Source organism: Rutidosis leptorrhynchoides, chromosome 8, assembly GCF_046630445.1.
Source record: "Rutidosis leptorrhynchoides isolate AG116_Rl617_1_P2 chromosome 8, CSIRO_AGI_Rlap_v1, whole genome shotgun sequence".
Lineage (NCBI taxonomy): Eukaryota > Viridiplantae > Streptophyta > Magnoliopsida > Asterales > Asteraceae > Rutidosis > Rutidosis leptorrhynchoides.
This window is the reverse complement of record NC_092340.1, coordinates 294,640,807-294,661,931: the sequence shown is the minus strand read 5'-3', so window position 1 is coordinate 294,661,931 and position 21,125 is coordinate 294,640,807.

The following is a 21,125-nucleotide window of genomic DNA, read 5'->3' as shown; positions in this document are numbered from 1 at the left end:
TATGTATTTCTGTTAGAGTTAGATTGTCTGTTTTCGTGTAGTTCTCGAAAATGGAACCCGAATGGTCTTTCCCTAGCAGACCCTAAAGAACTAGTCTTCTCTCCCCATTCTGAATTTTTATTTTTTTAGGTTTTTACAAAATGAAGACTGCCTGTGAACTAAACCATGGTCTAATGCTACACGCTTTGATCACTAAACGTAATAATGACATACTCCCGAGTGAAATAGTATCAGTAATCAGAGAAAGAATGGACGGAGTTAGAAAAGAATCCAGATGCGAAGATAATAAGTTACAATTTGGTAAAGGAAAATCAAAATCCGCAGCAAAAAGAAGAGCACGACACCTAGAACGATGTCACAAATGCGGAAAATGGTCACATGGAGGTAAATGTTCAAATAATCAAACCTATTCAAATACCGAATTTGTTACTTTATGCAGAGACGGACCGTTCATATGTTTAGAAGAAAAGACACTGAATGCTCAAGGTTACGCCTATGTAGCCATGGAAAACCAATTAAACCGACTATCTTATGAATGGGATAGATCATATAACTAAGAAATCTATTTCACAGGTATGTCTGTACAGTTTTTATTTTTATTTTTATTTTTAACCTTTTGATAATAAACGCTAATTTGTTCGCTAAAAAGTATTAAATTGGTATTGAATAAAATTAGGTTTGGCGACCGAAATTATTGATATCATTCAAAAATTTATTACATCACTGCGAAATTTAACGTTTATTCTTAAGGTATAAATATCTTTAATCAATCAACCCAAAATATTTCAAAAATTCGTCATGAGTTAAATTAGGTTTTGGAACCGAAATTACTTTACCGAAAAGAGGGGCGCATATTTTTGATAATATTTGATTGATTAAAGTGGGATAAAAAGACAAAAAGATTTTTAATTTTATTTTTACCATGTTTTTAAAATTAATATTTAAATCTTAAATTAATATTGTAAACTTTGTAAAAACAATATATTTAAAATTGTAAATATTTGAAAAATTAATATAAGTTTGGTGTGAATTTATAATATGAATTTTTAAATTAAGTTTGGTGTGAATTTTCAATTTTTAAAATATGAATTTTTAATTTTATGCATTTCAAATTTTAAGTTTGGTGTGAATTTTTAATATTAATTTTGAATTTTATATTTAAGTTGTGTGAATTTAAAAACAAAAATTTACTTTATCTCATTAAGTTAAAAATATGATTTTTAAAATTCGTCGTAAGTTGAAGACTAGGTCGTTGAACCGAAATTGCTTTACCCGAGGGAGGGACGAGAACTTTTATTATCATTATTTTTAATCTTATTGAATTAAAGTATGCCAAAAACATTAAAAAACCAAAAATCTTAGCTTTTAAAACAATCGCTACAAAAAGACAAATTTTAAAATTTTGTCGAGGGACGGACTAGGACATCGATCCAAAACGACCTCGTCCTAAATAACAAGGGAAACAAAATTTTAAAATTAAGTACTTAATTGTTTCATAAGTTAATGATTATATAAAAAAAAAAAAAAAAAAAAAAAAAAAAAAAAACCAAACTCCGCGACTCGCGGAGTTTGAAGGGTTAAATGCCGCGAGTCGCGGAGGGACCGAAAATCAGAAAAAAAAAAATAAAAAGAGCTGAACGATCAGTTTCAGTCCACACAACCCAAAACTCAAAAACACAGCGAAATACCCACGAAAAAACCCGAAAAAAAACCCCCCAAAATCACAATTTTTAACCGTTAATCACCAAATTTTTTACTAAAATCATGTTGAGAAGGATGCTATCTAGGAATTACTCAAGAAAAACGGTAAATTTCTACACCTAAACACCATTTAATCCGAAATTTGGTGTTCTTGAGCAATTTTTTCCCCAATTTGATTTTGATGCTTTTTAGTGTAATTAGGCTTAAATTGTTTATGTATTATGCTTGTGTAACCTAGATTGATGCTGTTTAACATGATTAGAAGCCTTAAACTTCAAATTTTGAGTAATCTAGGGTTTGTGTTCTTGAGCAATTTGGGGCTTTTTGATATAAACAGGTTATGGCCGATTTTTGTCATGAATTGTTGCTAAATTGAGTAGTGTAACATGTCTAGGTAGTTAAATGATCCAAACTTTGAGCCTAAACATGATTTTGAGAATTAAAGTAGACTTTTTCAAGTCTAAAATTCATGAACTTGATTTTTGAAAGATAATGCCATTTGAGACTTGTTTAATTGCTAGTAATGATTATTTTGACATGTTATTTGAGTTGAATGCTTATGAACTTGGCAAACATTTTCGTATATGCTTATTTGAAAAAGTGTAGATTTGATGAAAATATGAAAATGAGCTTAAGTTTGATATAAATTGATAATGTCATTGTAATTATTTTGATTGATGATTTTGCTGACACTAATGCATATTTGGATGCACAAAAATTGTGTTTGATGTGTTTTGCAGACTGAAAGGGGTGAATCTTCATCCCAAGCCCGCAATGCTCCTGCTGAGAATTTGGAACAACAGGAGGTGGATAACTACTACAAGCAGGATATACCTCATCCAGTCATGACCTTTTCCGATATGCACTTGGAAGAGTTGCACCCGAACCTGAGATTTGACAGACTTTGGATAGATTATCCAAAATATCAAAGGGGTTTGCATACTCTTCATTCTAAGGTTGTTGAGGTACCAAGGGTCATAGAATGGGGACCCTTAGAAGCTGTAGAATTGGCCGGGCCAATTAGGGAATTACTTGTACAGAGGTATGGTAATTCTTCTTTTAATGACTGGGTACGTTTATTCACCATGCGTAGACCTGTATATAAAGTATGGTGTGAAGAATTGTTATGTAGTATAGAGTTGAATGATCGGGTAGCTAGTTTAACCGATCGTTCTTTTATTAGATTTTTGTTAGGCTGTTCGATGCGCCACATGTCTTTACTGGACATGGCTCAGGCTTTACGTATATATACGCCTGAGGAGTTAGCGTCTGCCGATTGTAGAGGATTGATACTAAACGGTAGAAAGATAGATGAAAATTTTGATACACACGGTGTGTCGAGTCAAATGACAAGCCATCACCGTTTCAAAGGGGGAAATTACTCTTATTTGGATATAGATAGAGCCGAATTAAGAGTGATACATAGGTTTTTAGCTAATTTGATTACACAAAGGGGTAAGAACAAGGAAAAAGTAAATGAACAGGATTTGTTTTACCATATGTGTATTCGAGACCCACAAAGCGCTGTAAGTATACCGTATTGTGTGGGTTATTATTTATCAGCTATGGTTCGGGGGATGCGACCGCATAGCATAATAGGAGGTGGTATTTTTATTACTTTGATTGGTGAACATCTCGGTGTGGATATAAGTCGGGGGGGATTATTAGTAGAAGAACCAGAACCCCGCGATACTATAGGTTTAAATGTATACCATGGTGCGAAAGTTTTGAAGAGGCGAAATAACGCCGCAGTACGATACCATGGTAGACATCCACAGGTGGAGAGAAACCAACAGCAAGGTAATGTAGGAGGGGGGAATGAGATGCAAGAAATGCAAAGGTTTATAGCTTCTCAGGAATACGAAAATGCTAGACAGAGAGCATTTGAAGATTGGCAAGTTCATCAGAACCAAATCATAGCTCATTGCCAACATATAGGTAGAAACTATATTCCTACACCGAAACCCATCTTCCCTCCCTGGTCTATAGAGATGCAGCCACCGTATCCTACGTATGACCCTGCTGAAGCATTCTATAGCACCTATGGTTATGCCTGGAACCCCTATTGCTACCAGTATCATCCCTAGTATACTTAGTTTTATTTATTTTGTAATTTGTAATTATTTATACGTTTAATACTTTTGTTAATATTGTAATCATTTTTATAATTATCTAACTTTTATTCTTAGATTTTAATAATTTTTGAATGTGGGGTAATATACCAAACTTCAAAAATATGTATATATGTTTGCAGTTTATCTTATGTACACAACAGGGTAAAACAACGCATTTTCAAAGACTGGCATTAAGTTCAGCAAAAGCAACTAATTTTGACGACAAGATGCAAAATATATGTGAAATAACAACAAGACGGAATGAACAAATGATGTGCACCATTTATCATTCAGCAAACAAACGCCAATATATTTGGAAACTTTGGTAAAAATTTATTCATTTTCACACAAATCACCCTCAATAATTGAAATTATTCCTGATTTCTTGCAAATGAGGGCATTGCAAGATCTTAAGTGTGGGAAGGGGTTAAATTCTTTCGGATTTTAAATTTTTTTTTACTTTATACACTTGGTTACCATTAAAAATACTAGTAAAGCAGTAGTTGTATTAGAATCTAGTGCTCTCTGATAAAAAAGAACAGCCCTAGTCTTATATACTAACTACCCAATTCTAGTAAAATTTTTCAAAATTTTCAATTAAATGAACTCAAAATCATGTTTATACATATTTATGAACGATAAAACTAGGTTTTAACACCGAAATTATTGTTACCTCGGAAAGGACATAAATTGAGAAACAAACTAAAATGTTAAAATTCATTTAAAATGGAATAGAGGACGATAAAAAGGAAAATAAAAGCCAAGTGTGGGAAAATTTACCAAGTTATCTTAAACATATGTCACATATATCTGTAACAAATAACTGAAAATACTTTTGCTTTGGACTAAACTAAACTGTTTTACCCGATGAAAGAAAAGAAGAGATGGATCTACACGATGAATCAATTCCATCATTAAAAGGAAGTAAAGTCTTCCGAAAAAGACACGCGCTTCTTGATTTAGGTCATGAAGTTGTCGTCCAGACCAGCTGTAGGTTGACAAAAAATCTAGAAAAGTCATCACTAAAATCAGCAGGAAATCCACGGACCTCAGCATTAAACAGGGTCGCCAAGTGTTCAGATTTGTCCTAACCATGAGAAGGATTTATCTCGTACAATGGGGGGCACCATGCAAATTAGCTGGATAAGACTAATGAATCAGATTCCCAGAAAGGATAATCTCCTTAAAAAAAAAATCAGCTTTTAAGTCTGATATTACTCAATCCTTGAGATTGACCTTAAAGATTGAGAATTCAAACTCATGGAATTCGATGATATCTAAACTCGAGCTTGAACGAGAAAATATTTTGATCAAAAATACAAACCGATTTGTTTTCTGAAACCCATTTTCAATGCGTTCATTACCATTGAACGTAAAATCCTAGGAATTCACCTGGAATTCATTAGGTCACCTGAACCAAATCGGGTGTCAACCGTAAGAACGGTGGTTGCATAGTGGTCAAAGACAGGACCTTGTGCCATACCGAAAAATTATAAGGGTGAACTTTACTATTGCTCCTACCAAGGATAGTAATTGCGTCCGACACGTTATAAACCATAATTAAAAGCATGTCAGGGGACATTGCCTTAACAGTTGCTTGTTCAACGCTTTCCTTTACAACCGGACGGTAGTTTACCGAAAGGTAATATACGGGACAAATAAACTGGACGTGTTGCTTTCCAAATACAAGGTTAGCAAGTGGGTGACACAAAACCATAAGTTTTGAGCTAAAATTTTCAAATCTGAAACCCACCAAACCCACAAAAATATTTTGCAAACACCGGTAAAGGGTTATCCCGGAAAACTTATCTAGGGTAAAAACTAGATTTAATTTTCAAAAGATCAAATGTTTTCATAAAGATCCAATTTCCTTAATGGATCTAAATTTTTATAGTCATGTGGGACTGTAAACCATATCGTTACTACCATTGTTCATACCACCGTATAGAAATCACTGATGTACAAAGTGTGAAGAATAAAGAAGTGATTCTAGTAATTCAAGACGATATTGCTTGAGGACAAGCAACGCTCAAGTGTGGGAATATTTGATAATGCTAAAAACGAACATATATTTCATAGCATTATTCCTCAAGAAAGACAAGCTTTTAGTTGCAATTGTTCTATTTACAAGTGATATTCGTTTAAATAATAAAAGGTGAAGACAAAAGACAGATTCGACGAATTGAAGACGCAAACGACCAAAAAGCTCAAAAGTACAAAAGACAATCAAAGAGGTTCCAATTATTGATAAGAAACGTCTCGAAATTACAAGAGTACAAGATTCAAAACGCAAAGTACAAGATATTAAATTGTACGCAAGGACGTTCGAAAATCCGGAACCGGGACCAGAGTCAACTCTTAACGCTCGACGCAACGGACTAAAAATTACAAGTTAACTATGTATATAAATATAATATAATATATAATTAATTATATTAATTATATATATATATATATATATATATATATATATATATATATATATATATATATATATATATATATATATATATTATATTTATAAATAAAAACCGTCGGCAGAGAAAGACTCCAAGGGACTGAGCTGTAATTTCATTCTCCGCGACTCGCGGAGTTTGAAGGCCAAAATGGCCGCGAGTCGCGGAGCCCCCAGTTTTGAAACTCCCTATAAAGCAAACCGAAATCTGATCATTTTCATCATCTTTTTCTTCTTCTTCTCATACGTAAATTATATATATATATTTATAATTTATATTTTAATTTTAATTATAATTCTAATAATAAGGGTATGTTAGCGAATGTTGTAAGGGTGTAAGTCGAAATTCTGTCCGTGTAACGCTACGCTATTTTTAATCATTGTAAGTTATGTTCAACCTTTTTATATTAATGTCTCGTAGCTAAGTTATTATTATGCTTATTTAAAACGAAGTAATCATGATGTTGGGCTAATTACTAAAATTGGGTAATTGGGCTTTGTACCATAATTGGGGTTTGGACAAAAGAACGACACTTGTGGAAATTAGACTATGGGCTATTAATGGGCTTTATATTTGTTTAACTAAATGATAGTTTGTTAATGTTAATATAAAGATTTACAATTGGGCGTCCCTATAAATTACCATATACACTCGATCGGACACGATGGGCGGGGTATTTATATGTACGAATAATCGTTCATTTAACCGGACACGGGAATGGATTAATAGCCACTAGAATAATTAAAACAGGAGTGAAATTATGTACAAAGGACACTTGGTATAATTGATAACAAAATATTAAAACCTTGGGTTACACTCAGTCGACATCCTGGTGTAATTATTAAACAAAGTATTAAAATCTTGTTACAGTTTAAATCCCCAATTAGTTGGAATATTTAACTTCGGGTATAAGGATAATTTGACGAGGACACTCGCACTTTATATTTATGACTGATGGACTGTTATGGACAAAAACCAGACGGACATATTAAATAATCCAGGACAAAGGACAATTAACCCATGGGCATAAAACTAAAATCAACACGTCAAACATCATGATTACGGAAGTTTAAATAAGCATAATTCTTTTATTTCATATTTAATTTCCTTTATTTTATATTTAATTGCACTTCTAATTATCGCACTTTTATTTATTGTTATTTAATTGCACTTTAATTATCGTACTTTTTAATTATCGCAATTTTATTTTATCGCACTTTTATTGCAATTTCATTATCGTTATTTATTTTACGCTTAAAATTAAGTCTTTTATTTATTTAATATTTTACATTAGGTTTTAACTGCGACTAAAGTTTTAAAATCGACAAACCGGTCATTAAACGGTAAAAACCCCCCTTTATAATAATAATATTACTTATATATATGTTTGTATTTTTATAAAAGTAAACTAATATAGCGTTGAGCTTTATTTAAAAAAGATTCCCTGTGGAACGAACCGGACTTACTAAAAACTACACTACTGTACGATTAGGTACACTGCCTATAAGTGTTGTAGCAAGGTTTAAGTATATCCATTCTATAAATAAATAAATATCTTGTGTAAAATTGTATCGTATTTAATAGTATTTCCTTGTAAAATTAATAACTATTTTATATACACCCCGCTGCACATCACGTACACACAAAGTATGCACCTCGCCAAAGGTGGTCAACCAAAACGCACAACCTTGCCAATTGGACCTATTACACAAGTCCATCTGTAACGACCCGCACTTTTTCGATCGTTCTATACTTATAAGATTAATATTTACATAAATTAAACCTTGCCAACATGATAAGCAATCCAAATTGTTGAGATTTATGTTTCCGAAAAGAGTTTTACATAACGTTTGACCGTCTAGTTTGACCGATGATATCACGAACCATACAATATATGATAATTATACGTTTGTGTATATATATGTATATATACATATTTAACATGATTAAGGAATGTTTTAATACCTCATTTTATATTAATAACAACAAGTTATATGTGTATTTTGAAACTACTAACTTAAGTTTTCAAAACAATAACTATACGTAACGTTATTTGACATAAATACTTAAGACTTATAATGTTATACATATATTGTATAAGTAATGTATTTAATTACTTTTAAAGAACTTAAATACATAAAACCATATAAGTGTATTCACAAAAGATAGCTATATTTGAATCCTCATTTCATTTTTCACAAAATTTCGATACGTATACCTAGAGTATTTATACTCGTATCATACCTAGCTCCTATACGTATTTACTAATAGTAAATACACATCAAAATCACCACCTAACCAGCCATTATTCATACCCTTAGAGCTAGGTAATTACTTTTGGATGATTACTTGACTAATTAACAAAATTACAAACTAAAAATCTTATCATGTATTACATGATACATGTTTTTTTTAGGTTATAAGTATCACCATTTCTAGTTCATTTTCTAACCTCATTTTTAGTTAAACACACACTCTTTCACAACCCTTAAAACCCTTAATCAATTCAGCAAAGTTTCCAAGAAGATCTAGCTTCAAAAACCATACTAAAACACCATAAGAAAACCATACAAAAACACTTCAAGAAAACCTTCCAAGAACACCAACTTACTTCCAATCTTTCATCCACTTCTATCACCCTTTTGATTCTAGCTTCTTACTCCTCTTTTACAGCAAACTTATCCAAGGAACTTGAGGTAGAATCTATGTTCATAACCTTATTCAATTCATATATATATAGCTATCTTATTTTGTGGTACAAAAGTTTAACAACAAGAACATAGTTTGAATGTTTTCAAACTTGTTTGCAAACTAAATAGATCCTTCTAACTTAACTTTTAAAATACTTCAAGACCTGTAATATAACTTATGTATATGCTAATTTAACAAGGTAAAACTTGGTTTTTCAAAGTATAAGTATTTTTAGAAAAATGGTCATTAAATGATTTTGTTGTAACAAAAATGTTTAACTTCATATGTTTCACTAATGTTTCACTTATGCCGTATGATTTTGAATACAAACCAAGGTATTTACAGTTCATAGTCTTAAAGAAGAACTCGATCCAAGAAGATGGCAATTTGAATCAACGAAAACGGATTTGTAACGAAGAAACTATGACCGAAACAAAATTGGTTATCCTAGATCATTTCAACTACGGGATCAATTGGAAAAAAATGATATAAATCACATATTTCTAAGATAACATGATATTTTATATATATGTACTTATAATTCAATTTTATATGGTTCAGGATCACCCGTAAGCAACACGAGAAGATTAATCATAAGATCCCATGATTGTACGCAACACGTCATTTGACAACACCGGTACTTTATGTACGCAACACGTCATTTGACAACACCGGTACCATGGGTCAAGATTAATCTCGACCAATACATATACGATGGGGTTTTATTTATTTCGTTGGGGGTTTTGTTTATTGCGGGTATATTAAACATCTAAAAATGAACCATTAAAAATTGAATTACTAACATCGGAATGCTAACTACGGACTAAGGAAATATTCAAAATATTAAAAGTATAACAAGTATATATATATATAACGTTTGTTTTAAAATGAAAACATATTGATATATTATATATGGATAGGTTCGTGATATCAACCGGAAGACCGAGTCAAAATATATATATCATCAAGACAAGAGTGAGTATATAGTCCCACTTTTAAACTCTAAATATTTCGGGATGAGAATACATGTATTTTATGTTTTACATTATGGACACAAGTAACTGAAAAATATATTCTACGTTGAGTTGTACCACTGGCATACTTCCCTGTAGCTTGGTAACTAATATTTACAGCGGTGTTGTAAACGCGAATCCTGTTGATAGATCTATCGGGCCTGACAACCCCAACCGGACTGGACGACCAGTATTCAACGGTTGCACAGTACTTCGTTTTGTGACTACACTTGGTACGGTGTAGTAAGATTTCATATTAAAGGGAATATGCGACGTGAAAATGTTAAGTATGGTTACCAAGTGCTCAACCACTTAGAATGTTTTTATTGAAATGTTTATATACGAAATCTTGTGGTCTATATATATATATTGCTGCGCACTAAACCTATATCTCACCAACTTTATGTTGACGTTTTTAAACATGTTTATTCTCAGGTGATAATTAAAGCTTCCGCTGCATTATGTTGAATCTAAGCAGGATCATGCGTACTCATATTTGTGTCAAAAATAAAACTGCATATCCGAGGACGTGTGTTGTAAAATATGCTAGAAATCGTGTTGTTATTATCATTTGTAAAGTTTGTAAGTCGAAGATTATCGTTAAACGATAATCATCTTTTTATTGTCTAAAACTTGTAACAAAAATAATGGTTTGGTTTGTAATGTATAATATATGCAGTTTTCCTTTTTAAAAATGTCGCATATAGAGGTCAATACCTCGCAATGAAATCATACGTTATCTAACACGTTCTTATGGTTAAGGACGAGTTATGACATGTGGTATCAGAGCGTTGGTCTTAGCGAACCAGGTCTGCATTAGTGTGTCTAACCGAGAAACCGTTAGGATACATTAGTAAGTCTGGACTTTGACCGGGTCTGATTTAAAAAAAAAAAAAAACCATTGCTTATCACTGTTGGTTAAAATTTATATGTAAATATTATATAAGTACTAATGGGTTAGTTGTTGTGTGATAGATGTCGAGCTCAAAAATTGTTATCACAATCAACGACTCCGAATCAGAATCTTCAGATGGCGTTCCAGTCATTAACCTGTCCGATGACGAAAATGATATCCTTGGGGAAGACTCACAAATTCCGGATGAACCAACTATAGAAATATCGGAAAGTGAACCTGAGGAGGAAAGTGAACCCGAGGAGGAAAGTGAACCCGAGGAGGAAAGTGAACCCGAGGAAGAAATACAGGAAATTACAAAAGACGAGTTCGAACTAGGAAAGAAACGAAAGGCTAATGAATTAGAAAATCCAAATCCCGAGTTTAATGAGAATGATGTGGCACCAATTCCACTCAACACTACCACCCCTATCCCCGCTATTCCTATTCGTTCTGTCCCGGCATCCAGTTCTTCAGTCCCACAGCCAAAATATAGGCAGACAGTTAGGATAAGCGTTAAGCAAATCTTTGTGTCTAAACGTCCTAGAAAATAGATCAAACGATGCGCTGCTGTGTCAAACCATGGAACCGAATAATGTTTTGTATAATATTAATAGTGTGGTTTGCTTAATGTTCGATGTAAGATAAGCATATGTAAAATATTGAAGTATGAAATGCAATAATTTTCCATGGTTAAGTATTATTTAGATTGTAGTAATTGATTCTGTACTAAGCTATTAAGTATGAACATTAACGGGTAGGTACTACCCAAGATATAATTATAAAACGCTAATAAGAAGAAAAGGCTTTTATAATAATACCTAGTTCATATTATTAATAAGCTATAATGTACTATAAATACACACTACATCTATAATAATCCATGTGAATAATTATTTTCTTTCATTAGGAAATGGCGCGATTGAATCGAATGACGGAACAAGAACTCGAGGAACTCATCAACCAGCGAGTGAACGACAGAATGTTATGGGTTGAGGCTGCAAGAGCTGCTGCAGTTAATCCAAATCCTCGTGTAGGATGCTCCTACAAGACGTTCCAAGCTTGCAAGCCATCATCATTCAGTGGAACAGAAGGACCTATCGGTTTAACCCGATGGATAGAAAAGATGGAGACGGTGTTCAAAATCAGCGGTTGTGATGAAAAAGACATGACCAAGTTTGCATCGTGCACTTTACAAGATAGTGCACTCACATGGTGGAAGAATTATGTGAAGGCGGTAGGAGGAGATGTAGCTTATGATACTCCATGGGAAGAATTCAAAGCAATGATAATCACCGAGTATTGTCCAAGGAATGAGGTTATTAAGTTAGAAGATGAGTTACGAAGTTTGAAGGTGGTTGGTACTGAAATCACCAACTACAACCAGCGATTCATGGAATTAGTTTTGCTATGTCCTGAATTGGTTCCAACCGAAGCACGGAAGATTGAAATGTACAAAGGTGGTTTGCCCAAAAAGGTCAAGGCAAACGTTACAGCATCGAAACCTAAGACAATTCATGAAGCTATAACCATGGCAAACGAGCTAATGGATCAGGTCATTTTGGACAAGAAAGCATTCAATACTGAGGTGAAGGTATTGGGGAACAAGAAAAAGTGGAATGGAGGTTATGATCGAGGTAACCAACAACAACCTTATAAGAAACAAGAAACCACGAAAGGTGCGGGTAGCGGTTCAGGCTTTGGTTACAAAGGACAAAGTCCTTTATGCAACCGTTGTCACAAACATCATTTTGGTTACTGTAGTGTGTTGTGCACTAAATGCAATAGACAGGGACATCTTGCTGAAGATTGTAAGGCTCTCGTTACAAATGCAAATGGTAACAAGACTCCTGCCACCAACGCAAATAGAACTGCTTTGGCTAACATTACTTGTTTTGGGTGTGGAAAACAAGGTCATTATAAGAGCCAGTGCCCGAATCAGAATGGCGGACCTGCACGTGGAAGAGCGTTTGTTATTAATGCTAGAGAGGCACGAGAAGACCCGGAACTTGTTACGGGTACGTTTACCATTAATAACTTATCAGCATCTATTTTATTTGATACTGGCGCCGATAGAAGTTATGTGTGTAGAAATTTTTACACTAAATTGAATTGTTCATCATTACCTCTAGATGCTAAGTACTTGATTGAGTTAGCTAATGGTAAGCTAATTAAAGCCGATAAAATTTGTCGTGATTGTGAAATAAATCTAGCCGGAGAAACGTTTAAAATCGACTTAATACCCGTAGAATTAGGAGGTTTTGATGTAATAGTCGGCATGGACTGGATGTCCAAAATAGGAGCGGAAGTTGTTTGTGCCAAGAAGGCAATTCGTATTCCTGGTAAGGATAAAATGCCAGTGATGATTTATGGAGAGAAGGGTAATTCAAAGCTAAAACTCATTAGCTGTTTGAAAGCCAAGAAGTGTTTAGAAAAGGGATGTTACGCTATTTTAGCACATGTTAATAAAGTCGAAAAGAAAGAGAAGTGCATCAATGACGTGCCTGTGGCAAGAGATTTTCCCGAAGTTTTTCCGGAAGAATTGCCGGGATTACCTCCATTTAGATCGGTAGAATTTCAAATAGATTTAGTACCAGGAGCTGCACCAGTGGCTCGTGCTCCATATAGACTTGCACCGTCCGAGTTAAAAGAACTTCAAAGTCAGTTAAAAGAATTACTGGACCGTGGATTTATACGACCGAGTACTTCACCGTGGGGAGCTCCAATTTTGTTTGTTAAGAAGAAAGATGGATCTTTTAGGATGTGTATAGACTATCGTGAATTAAATAAGTTAACTATCAAGAATCGGTATCCACTACCGAGAATTGATGACTTATTTGATCAATTGCAAGGATCATGTGTTTATTCGAAAATCGACTTAAGATCGGGCTATCATCAACTACGCGTTAAAGAAGAGGACATTCCGAAAACTGCTTTTCGGACACGTTATGGTCATTACGAATTTTTGGTTATGCCATTTGGATTGACGAATGCGCCAGCTGTATTCATGGACCTCATGAATCGAGTTTGTAGTCCGTATTTAGATAAGTTTGTTATCGTTTTCATTGATGATATTCTTATCTATTCCAAGAGTGAGCAAGAGCATGAAGAGCATTTAAGGTTGATACTGGAGTTGTTGAGAAAAGAACAACTTTATGCTAAATTTTCTAAGTGTGCTTTCTGGTTGAAAGAAGTACAATTTCTTGGCCACGTTGTTAGTAGCAAAGGAATTCAGGTTGATCCAGCAAAAATTGAAGCCATTGAAAAATGGGAGACTCCTAAGACACCAATGCAGATACGCCAATTTTTGGGTTTAGCCGGTTATTATAGAAGGTTTGTTCAAGATTTTTCCCGAATAGCTAAGCCGTTGACAGCGTTAACGCAAAAAGGGAAGAAATATGAATGGACCTCGGAGCAGGAGAACGCATTTCAAATACTGAAGAAGAAGTTAACTACGGCACCTATTTTATCGTTACCAGAAGGGAACGATGATTTTGAAATATATTGTGACGCTTCGCGACAAGGTTTTGGTTGTGTTCTTATGCAACGAAAGAAAGTAATTGCATTTGCATCCCGACAATTGAAGATTCACGAGCGGAATTATACGACGCATGATCTAGAATTGGGAGCAGTCGTGTTTGCATTGAAGATGTGGAGACACTACTTGTATGGGGTTAAATTCACTGTGTTTACTGATCATAAAAGCCTTCAACATATTTTTGATCAGAAACAATTGAACATGAGGCAACGTAGGTGGGTCGAGTTAATAAACGACTATGATTGTGAAATTCGTTATCATCCCGGGAAGGCAAACGTGGTGGCCGATGCTTTAAGCAGAAAGGAACGAGAACCAATTCGAGTACGAGCGATGAACATAAAAATTCGCATGAATCTCAACTCACAAATCAAAGAAGTTCAACGAGAAGCACTTACTAAAGAAAATATAGGAAATGAAATAATGAAGAAGTATGAGAAGCAACTCGTTATGCGGGAAGATGGAATTCGATATTTTGCAAATCGTATTTGGGTACCGAAGTTGGGTGGATTAAGGAAGTTGATATTAAATGAGGCACATAAGACAAGATACTCGATACATCCTGGAGTTGGAAAGATGTACCAAGATCTTAAGACGCATTATTGGTGGCCTAATTTAAAAACAGACGTTGCAACATATGTTGGGGAGTGTTTAACTTGTTCCAAGGTTAAAGCAGAACACCAGAAGCCGTCAGGGTTACTTCAACAACCAGAAATTCCAGAATGGAAATGGGACGGTATTACCATGGATTTCATCACGAAGTTACCAAAGACTGCCTGGGGATACGACACCATTTGGGTGATTGTTGATCGTCTCACCAAGTCTGCACATTTCTTGCCTATAAAGGAAACGGATAGAATGGAGAAACTATTACGATTGTATATAAAGGAAGTTGTTTCAAGGCATGGAATACCTATTTCCATTATATCCGATCGTGATAGTAGATTTACCTCAAAATTCTGGCAATCACTACAGGAGGCACTAGGAACTCGGTTGGATATGAGTACCGCATATCATCCACAAACCGATGGACAGAGTGAGAGAACGATTCAGACTCTCGAAGACATGCTCAGGGCATGTGTGATCGATTTTGGAAACGGATGGGATAAATATCTACCGTTAGCAGAATTCTCGTATAATAATAGTTATCATGCGAGCATTGGAGCTGCGCCATTCGAAGCATTGTACGGAAGGAAGTGTAGATCTCCTATCTGTTGGAATGAAGTAGGAGATCGACATTTAACTGGTCCCGAAATCATACACGAAACGACCGAGAAGATAGTACAAATCAAGGAGAGATTGAAAACAGCCCGTAGTCGCCAAAAGAGCTACGCCGATGTTCGAAGGAAACCATTAGAGTTTCAGGTCGGGGACATGGTTATGCTAAAGGTGTCACCTTGGAAAGGTGTAATACGTTTCGGCAAAAGGGGTAAACTGAACCCAAGGTACGTAGGCCCGTTCAAGATCATCGAACGCATTGGACCGGTAGTTATCGACTCGAGTTACCGCAACAACTCGCCGGAGTACATAATACCTTTCACGTCTCAAACCTTAAGAAGTGTCTTGCAAAGGAAGACCTCACCATTCCTCTTGAAGAAATCCATGTCGACGAGAAACTACAATTTGTCGAAGAACCAATCGAAATCATGGACCGTGAAGTTAAACAGCTCAAACAGAGTAATATACCGATTGTTAAGGTTCGTTGGAATGCTAGAAGAGGTCCCGAGTTTACTTGGGAACGAGAGGATCAGATGAAGCAAAAGTATCCACACTTGTTTCTCGATGACGCAAAATAGGTACAATTTTAAAATTTCGGGACGAAATTTATTTAACGGGGAGGTAATGTAACGACCCGCACTTTTTCGATCGTTCTATACTTATAAGATTAATATTTACATAAATTAAACCTTGCCAACATGATAAGCAATCCAAATTGTTGAGATTTATGTTTCCGAAAAGAGTTTTACATAACGTTTGACCGTCTAGTTTGACCGATGATATCACGAACCATACAATATATGATAATTATACGTTTGTGTATATATATGTATATATACATATTTAACATGATTAAGGAATGTTTTAATACCTCATTTTATATTAATAACAACAAGTTATATGTGTATTTTGAAACTACTAACTTAAGTTTTCAAAACAATAACTATACGTAACGTTATTTGACATAAATACTTAAGACTTATAATGTTATACATATATTGTATAAGTAATGTATTTAATTACTTTTAAAGAACTTAAATACATAAAACCATATAAGTGTATTCACAAAAGATAGCTATATTTGAATCCTCATTTCATTTTTCACAAAATTTCGATACGTATACCTAGAGTATTTATACTCGTATCATACCTAGCTCCTATACGTATTTACTAATAGTAAATACACATCAAAATCACCACCTAACCAGCCATTATTCATACCCTTAGAGCTAGGTAATTACTTTTGGATGATTACTTGACTAATTAACAAAATTACAAACTAAAAATCTTATCATGTATTACATGATACATGTTTTTTTTAGGTTATAAGTATCACCATTTCTAGTTCATTTTCTAACCTCATTTTTAGTTAAACACACACTCTTTCACAACCCTTAAAACCCTTAATCAATTCAGCAAAGTTTCCAAGAAGATCTAGCTTCAAAAACCATACTAAAACACCATAAGAAAACCATACAAAAACACTTCAAGAAAACCTTCCAAGAACACCAACTTACTTCCAATCTTTCATCCACTTCTATCACCCTTTTGATTCTAGCTTCTTACTCCTCTTTTACAGCAAACTTATCCAAGGAACTTGAGGTAGAATCTATGTTCATAACCTTATTCAATTCATATATATATAGCTATCTTATTTTGTGGTACAAAAGTTTAACAACAAGAACATAGTTTGAATGTTTTCAAACTTGTTTGCAAACTAAATAGATCCTTCTAACTTAACTTTTAAAATACTTCAAGACCTGTAATATAACTTATGTATATGCTAATTTAACAAGGTAAAACTTGGTTTTTCAAAGTATAAGTATTTTTAGAAAAATGGTCATTAAATGATTTTGTTGTAACAAAAATGTTTAACTTCATATGTTTCACTAATGTTTCACTTATGCCGTATGATTTTGAATACAAACCAAGGTATTTACAGTTCATAGTCTTAAATAAGAACTCGATCCAAGAAGATGGCAATTTGAATCAACGAAAACGGATTTGTAACGAAGAAACTATGACCGAAACAAAATTGGTTATCCTAGATCATTTCAACTACGGGATCAATTGGAAAAAAATGATATAAATCACATATTTCTAAGATAACATGATATTTTATATATATGTACTTATAATTCAATTTTATATGGTTCAGGATCACCCGTAAGCAACACGAGAAGATTAATCATAAGATCCCATGATTGTACGCAACACGTCATTTGACAACACCGGTACTTTATGTACGCAACACGTCATTTGACAACACCGGTACCATGGGTCAAGATTAATCTCGACCAATACATATACGATGGGGTTTTATTTATTTCGTTGGGGGTTTTGTTTATTGCGGGTATATTAAACATCTAAAAATGAACCATTAAAAATTGAATTACTAACATCGGAATGCTAACTACGGACTAAGGAAATATTCAAAATATTAAAAGTATAACAAGTATATATATATATATAACGTTTGTTTTAAAATGAAAACATATTGATATATTATATATGGATAGGTTCGTGATATCAACCGGAAGACCGAGTCAAAATATATATATCATCAAGACAAGAGTGAGTATATAGTCCCACTTTTAAACTCTAAATATTTCGGGATGAGAATACATGTATTTTATGTTTTACATTATGGACACAAGTAACTGAAAAATATATTCTACGTTGAGTTGTACCACTGGCATACTTCCCTGTAGCTTGGTAACTAATATTTACAGCGGTGTTGTAAACGCGAATCCTGTTGATAGATCTATCGGGCCTGACAACCCCAACCGGACTGGACGACCAGTATTCAACGGTTGCACAGTACTTCGTTTTGTGACTACACTTGGTACGGTGTAGTAAGATTTCATATTAAAGGGAATATGCGACGTGAAAATGTTAAGTATGGTTACCAAGTGCTCAACCACTTAGAATGTTTTTATTGAAATGTTTATATACGAAATCTTGTGGTCTATATATATATATTGCTGCGCACTAAACCTATATCTCACCAACTTTATGTTGACGTTTTTAAACATGTTTATTCTCAGGTGATAATTAAAGCTTCCGCTGCATTATGTTGAATCTAAGCAGGATCATGCGTACTCATATTTGTGTCAAAAATAAAACTGCATATCCGAGGACGTGTGTTGTAAAATATGCTAGAAATCGTGTTGTTATTATCATTTGTAAAGTTTGTAAGTCGAAGATTATCGTTAAACGATAATCATCTTTTTATTGTCTAAAGCTTGTAACAAAAATAATGGTTTGGTTTGTAATGTATAATATATGCAGTTTTCCTTTTTAAAAATGTCGCATATAGAGGTCAATACCTCGCAATGAAATCATACGTTATCTAACACGTTCTTATGGTTAAGGACGAGTTATGACACCATCAATCCACCTATATGTGAAGTGAGCTCTATAACCGAGAACCACTTCATTCGACCCGCACCCATCCTACACATACATATGCACATAGGATATTAACACTCACCTTGACGCCTTGATGAATGCCACCGAATAAATCTGCAACACGTCAATGGAACGTACCTAAACCATTATCACAATACAAACAACACAATTAGGGTGGACTTACAAACCAACCCAAATTGACACTTAGTGAAAATTCGACCCAATTGAACTTCCAAGTACAAACCGCGCCCAAACTAACCATTAATCACTAACACAAGTGAAAATGGTCTTAATACACAAATTAAACCCGATCATAAGGGTTAAACACCCATCTTGCCCAAATTGACACATAAACCCTAATTTTGACCCATAAGAAGTCAACATCCCATCATTAACAAGTGTTGACACCAAAACATATTTAACTCGGTTTTATACTTCAACTTACTTCATTTTAAGTTTATAAACCTTATTAAATTGACAATCGGGTCATAATCATCACCGAACCCTAATTTTGACTTTATTCAAAATTAGTCAACCACATGAACCCTAAAGGCTTCCAACACCCCAATAATCACTAAATACTAGTGATTACACTCATTGCAAGTCTTACAAGCTTACACTTGCTCACCAAAACCAAAACCCGCCAACTTAAACAATAAACCCGAATCTTGGTGTTAATCTTCAATTAACAACTAATGGGGTTCCATCTATGAACATACAATCAAAAGCCCCAAATTTAGATGATGAACACGAAAACGAAATTCAGAGTTAGAGCTTACCGTTAGTATCACCTTGTAGCTAAGAACGAGGAGAACAAAGTTGCCTCTTACGCCAAAGATCGAATCACGAATCTTCCTTTCCAAAAATCCCTTTGAATGATTTGAAGTATTTATGTTTTGAGAGAAATAGTGGAATAAAAATGGAAAAGAAAATGGAATAAATGAATGAGTGGACCAGAATTGGGGGCTTAAATCTGCCCCATAAGTGAAATAACCAAAATGCCCTCGAAAAACCCTTTATTTTACAAAATTCGGAATCAGAATGCCAAAGGCGCCGCGCCGCGGCCCTTCACCTCCGCGCCGCGATAATACGCTTGGCCTGGGATCATTTTTACACTCCATCTGATTCTGATCTGCTTTAAACGCCGCGCCGCGGCTCCCCAGGTCGTGCCGCGACCTAATACGGTTTTGTCCATTTTCTCGCGTACATGAGCTTAACACACGAACATTGACTCAAGCCCTTCATACACTAGTCGTACATACCCGATACGCCTATATATCATATACGGGGAAAACGGGGTGTTACAAAAAAGAACCCTTGGATTAAATACCATCGTTCAATAACAACCATTAGATTGCTTGATCACTCAATATTTGTCTCTCTCTTCTTTTTGTATTGTTTAATGACAAAAGTAACCTCAAATATCACGTCACGTACATAATGAAAATACGGGGTCTATGGCACTCTTGCCATTATCACAAAAATCACAAAAACTAATTGAATAGAAAAAACCCTTCTCTCTGTACAATTCTTACGACAATGGGATGCATGAATCAATTAAAGTTTTAATCTACAAAATCTATGATAGTTACAAAGTCTTGCTACCATGGCAAAGTAATGGGATTTCTTCTAACTATAATTAACTTACTGAATAAATATAAATAGTATGCAAGGACTTCTGACAGTTGTTGATTACATTCCAAATGATAGCACAATTGTTAATTACATTCATATTTGTGCATCCCGTTGATCTGTTTTACTTACAGGCTGCTCAAGAAATTATTTAGATCCATAACAAGGTTTACTACATAGGTGCGCGAGTTAGCTTCTGGTTTATGACTTGACTAGGTATGAATTACTGTAATATAACATGCTAACACAAATATGATAGTAATGGTAATTGGTAAGAAGTGTGGTCTTGCACACACACGAGCTTTTGGTAGAGATAAAGGAGAACAACTTATAAAGGAAAAATGTCTAAATATTCATCGAAGCTTCTGCAGAAACTGTATATAATGTTGAGGAGGTATTGTATTAGCTTTAATTTTCTGGTTGTTTATTAATTCCTAAATGGATTCATTGGAAGGTGTTTGT